General features: G+C 35.6%; 1 long non-coding RNA gene and 1 other non-coding gene across 5 annotated transcripts; both read right to left on the reverse strand.

Moving 5' to 3' along the window:
* Positions 1–1,452: 1,452 nt before the first annotated feature.
* Positions 1,453–6,739, reverse strand: LOC113754782. 4 transcript variants are annotated; one of them, XR_003465382.1, is made up of 7 exons: positions 6,150–6,739; positions 5,836–5,910; positions 5,476–5,726; positions 4,042–4,234; positions 3,578–3,674; positions 3,340–3,379; positions 1,453–2,242 (listed from the first exon to the last, which is right to left on the reverse strand). It is a non-coding gene; the product is annotated as an uncharacterized LOC113754782 (long non-coding RNA). The 4 variants fall into 4 exon arrangements; XR_003465381.1 differs by having other exon boundaries at positions 1,453–3,379; positions 5,476–5,666; XR_003465379.1 differs by having other exon boundaries at positions 1,453–3,379.
* On the reverse strand, positions 4,454–4,568 carry LOC113754784. The gene has a single exon (XR_003465384.1). It is a non-coding gene; the product is annotated as a small nucleolar RNA snoR109 (small nucleolar RNA).
* Positions 6,740–7,418: the final 679 nt, after the last annotated feature.

Below are 7,418 nucleotides of genomic sequence, written 5' to 3' on the forward strand. Positions count from 1 at the left end.
TCAATGTTACATATCTGTAACTTAAGAGAAATGTCACGAGTGCTATACCAAGAAGAGAGAGACAATATATGGAGGAAGGAACGAACCTTAATGCAGTATATTTCAAAACATGTTAAGCAACTATTTGTCAAATCACTAAAATATTCAATTTTTGTCTATGTATGCACTTCAATGGTTTACCAACCACTGCTACGTTCAAGTTTGTCATTAGCAATTGGTTCATGGAATCAGGTGGCTGTTGTAAAATTTTATCCCATTCATGCCTGAGATTAGTCAAATTATTGATTTAGCCAGTAGCCACATAGCATGCAAATCCATATTCCCAAGTTGCCTTCACGCTAGGTCTTTCTCAAATTAAGTAATACCAACAAAATGGAGTGCTCCATGATATTTCATCTCTAGAGCTTATCTAGTTGGTGTCAGCAATTTCATATTGCCTATGTCTTCATGAGAAATTGCTGTTGCTAAAGGGAGTTAAATGTGTTAAAGGACTCAAATTGTGCTAGCTCTTCTACTAATGGCCATCACTTTGCTACAACAATCTGATCTGTATCTTGGACCAATACTAGTAATGTAAATTTAAGAAGATGATCCTACTTGATTTCTGATTTGAAAGTGTTGTAAAATGGATGCTAAACTAACAAATTTTGGGAGTGCTGAACAATTGTATTTGTTGTTTACTTGGAATCTATCTCCTCTAGGCTGAAAACCAGTAAGTCATAGCAGTTAGTTTTTTTCTATTGTTCTAAAGTTATGCGATTGTTCAAGTAGAATGTGTCCTTGAAGGCATACTTTTTACACATTATTACAAAAGCCATATTAAAAGAACATAGATAGTCTCCTCTAATTAAAAGAACATGTACATTTACTCCGAAAGTGAACATTTCAGAACATTTCAGCACAAAGAAAACATAAAACAACACTGGAATAAAAAGCAAAGAAATGTAGGAAAAAGGGAAAAGCTAGAAATCAAACTTGTTACTAAAACAGCTCACAACTGAAACCAATCAAGTCTATGTCTTGGTTCTCTCAGGTGCTCGGAAGCCTTTCAACTCGCCACATTCCCCAACCAGCGACCCTCTAATTGAGATGACCCAAAAACTTTCCTTAGTTAATTTCTCAAATCTTTAATTAGCCCAATTAGGGCTTTTATCTAACCAATTAACAAAACAGAGGCCAAAATACAAAGACAAATTTGGGCATCCATTGTGGCAACTAAGTGATCGAGGTGCCTTTTAGATGCAAAATTCAATGCAAAAGCATGTGGAGTTGTGATGGTTAGAGATGAGAAAGTGTTAAGAGAAGAAGAAACAATGCTGATTTTGTTGGTACATAACTTTAGCAAAGAAGTTTTTCCGACTCTTCTGTTCGCTTCATTTACTTTCTTTCAATAATTGGATTATTTGAATTATATGGAAAATCCATATAAAACCACTATTCTACATTTAACTTGATCAATCCATTTAACTATGGTTCATATGGATTGATAATTGAATTTTGATCCAAATTGCTGCCTCTATTCCTAGCACATGTACAGATCTCTTATGTGTACAGGTAGCCGTTGCTACTATGTACAAGCTTTACTAGTCTCCATCAATAAAAATTACCAGTTTACCTCAAAAAAAAAAAAAGAAAAAGAAATGTAGTAGTGATCTACAAATGAAGATCCCTTCATTATTTGTATGAAAAGCCCGTCAGCGGCCAAATGCACACGCTCAATATCAACAAGCTCCTCGGCTTCATCCCCTTCTTACTTGTGTCATTCCCTTCTTACCTGCAAATCACACGGGGAATATGAATTTAGCCCTAAAAGTTCCCTCATCAGGATTCATATTTTTCAATTGAAAGCTGCCAATCGGCTGGCACAAAGTGAAATGTCCTCCAAAAACGCTTCCGCCAATCCCACCCTCAAACCCCCTATTTTCATGACCACCACCGACACACAAAGTAGCAATAAAGAACCCAGGCAAAGAAGTAAGAACATTCAGCTTAGGCTCCGCTCCACCTCCACCCTAAGGCAAGTTAAAAGGATCCCTGCAAATGATATGAATGCATAACTCGATAATAAAAGCCAAATGAACCAAATGCTAGACTTAGATATCACACCCAGATGAAGCAATAAAACATGGACCCAGTTCTCCAACAAATATAACTATAGTGCTTTGTTGGCCATGAAACAATCATGTTCACTTTCTTTAATACATTCCAATTACCAACCCAGTGGCATGTTCTCCAGTAGCTCCTAAAAGTATATCAAGTTCAAACAAATTGATCCCACATAACAGATTAGGGTCAGCAAATTTTAAAAGGCAATTTGGAAAAGCATTTAACTAAGAAAAATGGGAAAAATGAGGCTGTTCTATTAGTGTAACTATGACTACAAAGAGCTTCATAGGATAGAATCCATAGCCCAAGACACATTCATCGTATAGAGAATTATGCTCATGATTTGTTGATCATCCCCATTGAAGTACGTCATGCACACATCCAAATCATGCATCAAGTGAGCACTTTGCACATGAAAGGATATGTACATTGAGAGAGAAGAAGAAATTCAAATTAAAAAACAACATTACAGGCATTGAGGCTTAGAGTATCAATGTAATTTTAATTGGATATAGGCTCTTCAATGGATCAGGTGTTCTAACAAATAATTCACCAATCAATATATGCCCAGTCGAGCCAATCACAATTATAGGCAACAGGGAAAAGAGGAAATCAAAAGGAAATCGATCACCTCGGCAAAGTTGCCTTCCATGGGTACGGTTGTTCGTTCACACGAAGGAACTTTTAAACTTGTCAAAATAATCAATTGCCCACTCTAACCTAAGTAGTATTAGAGCTAAAATATGAAGAGTCTACCAACCTATATCTTAAGTCATTCTCAATGTGGGAAATGCCTAATGTAGATGACAGAACATGCATCAAAAAAGAACTTAACACATGAAAAGATAAATAACTATCTTGAAAGAGGAGAAAATCAATAATTCAAATTAGAAAAATAACAATGTCGCAATCTGTAGGTATTGGAACCTAGAGTATCGATGTAATTAATTTGATGGAGGCTCCTAGTGGACAGGTGTTTAACAAAAAGTCACCAACCAACATAAGCGCAGCTGAGCCAATCACAATATAGGCAACAGATCAACAGGAAATCCAATCACTTTGGCAAAATTGCCTTCAATGGATGCAAGTGTTTTGTCCATACAAACTTGCTTACAAACTTTTCACAATAATCAATTGCACTCTTACCTAAATAGAGCGAGAACATGAAGAGTTAAACAACCTGTATCTTAAGTCATTCTCAGTGTAAGTAATAGAATCAAGAAAAGGCTTCACCTGGGCAAAGTACACACCTCAGCTTACCACCCCCACCATCCTACAAGCAAAATAGAACGGATAGTCCAATTAAATTTTCTGTAATGGATTACATATGATCTAAGCAGCAATTATATCTTGAAAAGGCATATTCTTTTTGCCACAAAATTGAAATTGCTATCCAATCTTGCAAGTCTGGCTACTAGTAGCTAGGTAAAAGGTTTAGCATTTTCCAAGTAATCTACAAAAATTTCACAACCTTGATTGTAGACTGCCTTTTAGCATTCCCAGTCATATGCTTGTACCTATGTCGCCATGGCTTATTGCACATGTTGAAGGTCAAAACCATATACATCCTGTTGCAAAGAAGTCTAATTTTCAAATGACCTGAACATTCAATTCCAAAGATTTCTAACGTCATAGCTCTTGAAGTATTTACTCTGGGTTAATATACTACATTCAGTTCAAGTGACAATGGAAGATTGTTCACATATAGCACCAAATCCCAAAAATTATCAGGGCTAAACTAGTATTTGGATAGATGTATTTTAACTGACCAGGATAGCATAAAGAGTTACATCCCCTATCAGAGTAACTATGACAAAAGCTTCATGTGGAAGTTAATCCATAGCTCATTCAAAGTGATCATCATTTAGGGGAAAAAGAATTTAAGAAATAATAGATATAATTGTGCCTGATGCCAACAGTTGTATCAACACCAACCTCATGAATCCAATAAGTGTTAAGAACCCTGAGACCACGCAGTTTCCAACCAGCCTGCTCCTCTACCACTGAGCACTTGCTGTGCTGAAATTTCAGCAACACCCTAGTTTATGGGTTCTCCATACACAATGCCCTCAGGAACACGCCCTTTTCTTCCACCACGTCTCACCCAAACACAGTAGATCACATAACCCTGAAAAGAAAACAATCATGTACCATGCATTAGAACTACAGGTGAGCATTATTTGGAGAAAGTAAAACAAAATAAATCTTATCAAGCAACTGACAATGGGAATCATATGTCCATCAACGCTACATCCCTAGCTCAAATGACAAGTAATTCATGTTTAATGGTTAGTTGCAGCCAATGCCCGTAAAAAAAAAGAGTAAAAAGAAACCACAAAATTTCAAAAAAAGTAAGTAGTTCGGTAAGCAGATATGTCAACTAGAGAGACCCCTCCAGCAGAAGGAATCCCAAAAACAATAACCGGCCAGTTAACTTATATTCATTCATATAGCTACAGCCACTTCAGCAATTCAAGATGGAGGTACTTCAAAATTTCACCCTTTCCTTGGTACATATAGCTTTAACTTCTTACTCATAAATTGATGAATTCCAACATTACTAATCAAAAGCATAAAACAAATAAAAGCAAGTCCAGACAAGAAATGCTAAGAAACAAGATAAATTACTGATAACACAAATTGCAAATGAAATAGACAAATTATTCTCAAAACAGGGTTCTCTCCAGGAGGTAAAGTGAGTCTTCAAGTTCTATGTGGACATACATGAAGCTAAAATGGATTGCAAACCCAATAAGTTTACAGCCTAATAGAAACTTTTAATTGGCTTGCTTAGCAGAAAAATTGTTACCCCGTAAAACACTACTAGCTGGATATAATATATTCAGAAAAGAGCTATAATCAAAATATTCTAGCTGTAACTGAACAAATCGTGCGAAAATAGACCATAAAACAAAATACTCAAATAACATTAATCACATTTTCTGGATATTTACAGTCAAACTAGGAGGCATAAACGTGAAAATACATTCTGGGTATGCCCATGTCAGAACATGCATTGGTACAGTAAACACTGGTTTGATCTATTCATGTTTTTGCTATCAGAAATTAAGCCAGCTGTGTCCCCATTTTAGAAAAAAAAAATTGATGATTTAATAGACAATAGGGAGACAAACAACATATGAACAAATTTAAAGGAAGTTTTCTGCAAAGCAGATATGTACTGCAACCAACCGAATTCCAATTTTTTCTGTCCAAGTCAAATTTACAATAAACTATTTTTTCCCTAAAGAAACATTGACAAATTTCCTCAAACCTACTTAAAGGCAAAGGGATTATAAGCTGTCAATAATAAAGACAATTTAAACAACTTGGCAGTACAGTTAAAAAAGCCAAGAGAAGCTAGATTACCATAATCAGCTTCAGAACTGACCATCCATGACCTGTTAGCTTTGAGATTATTCTTCAGGTAGGTAAAGAAGCTCTCATTGAACCTACTTAGACATCACGTCTCCCTTTTCCACCAGCAATTTCAAAACTCCCTAATTGACTTGTCCAAATTATATGCACACCACCACCAAGTGCAGCCATATGCTCAAGCACTGCTTGTAGAAAAGAGGCAGCAGGTCAAGATATGGACATCATAATCTCTAAGCTGAAACCTGATTTTATATAACAAATCAGCACACTAGTCAACCACAAAAAGATGACAAATCAAAATCTATAATCAGAATCATGAATATGGCTATGTTGAAAACTGCTAGAGTTTACCTCTTGGCCATCAGGTCCAACTTCTTTAACTTCACAGGGGAATTGGGAACTAAATCTAGATAATTAACAAGTAACCTGAATGCATACAACACCGATTAGTGACATCCAAATATTACATTCGCTAACATAATATAAAACAATACATATCCTTCAGAATGAAATCCAAATTTTACGTTAAAAGCATGACCATATTTATTTTCTATATAAAGGCCAGCCGACACAGTTCTGTAGATTGCGTCATAAATAATTTGCATCAGAAAACAGAATAATCTAATGAAGAGTGAGAAAGTATTAGTATGAAGCATTAATCTTACAATGAACAAGAAAACATAGGGTAGGAAGACTGTTGCTGCTGCGGCGGTCGTTGATTCTCTGAAACTGAAATTCCTAAAAACCCTAGAGATATATACAGAAAACTGTGAAGCTATATCGATCTGTTGAAGGTAGGGCATTTTGGCAACTAAAAGCAAATCTGTGGGCAGATAAAAGAGCCACAGATTTTGCAGTCCTGGAGAGTGAATTCAATGCCGGGCATTGGAATATATTTCGATTTTGTTGTTCTTTCTGCGGGAAATGGAGAAGAATTACCCAAAAATTTTCTAAAATTTAAGGAAGAATCGGGGAAACTTCCGCTTTGCAGTTGATCGGAGAAGAGAGAGGGGATTGACAACCTCTTTTTAGAGGAGAGGGTATAAGTGGGCTGGAGTTGCGGCGTGGAGGCATTTGAAAGAATTTTTTGTTGGAATTCTGCCTAGCTGTGGCTGCTATTTAGGGTTGCAAGGTAGACGAAGGAGAAAAGGAGGAGCGGCGGATTTGTAAAGTGCGTTTTGTGCGTTTAACCTAATTGAGGAAAGGAGTCCGCGCAAAAGTGGACTGAAACTCGCGTGAAGCGCCAACCGCAAGAGGCTAGGATGGCCACGGTTCTAGTCCGATTTGAAAAACTACTAGTTCCGGTTCTTCTCATAGGTGGAAATTGAACCGACCTTACAGGGACGGTTATAGAAACCTTCAATTACAATATCTATTTCTTCCATTTTTCTGTTCTTTAATTATATTTAAATATTTTTTATTATAAAATTAATTATATTTAAATATAATTAAATATTTGTTATAATTAAGAGATAATTTTATAAACCTCCCTTGAGGTTTTTTCTAATCACACCTAACACCCCTCAAATCTCTAAAATCACACTTAACACTCTTTGAATGATAAACTTTGTAACATGTCAGCCCTTTTATGTAAAATATTATTAAAAACATATTTAGTAGAGGCACTATAGTATTCTTCCAATTTTGACCTTTTGTAAGTTGATTTTGGAATTTTAGAAGATGAAAATAAAAACAAATAAGGCTGCAATATTTACATAGAAATTGAAGGAGTGTAAGTACAATAACTACTAAATTATATTATTTTTATTTATTCATGTGACCGTTATAAGATTTGTGCCAAAGTTTTAGATATAAAGGAAATAAAATTTTTTGAATACTATTTGTTAACCAATTTTTCAAAAATTTTGTTTTTGATAATTGAACACACCTATTTTGTGACGCCCCCACTTCTTCCAAGGGCGAACCTAAGGGTA

This window comes from Coffea eugenioides, unplaced genomic scaffold (assembly GCF_003713205.1).
Source record: "Coffea eugenioides isolate CCC68of unplaced genomic scaffold, Ceug_1.0 ScVebR1_103;HRSCAF=471, whole genome shotgun sequence".
NCBI lineage: Eukaryota > Viridiplantae > Streptophyta > Magnoliopsida > Gentianales > Rubiaceae > Coffea > Coffea eugenioides.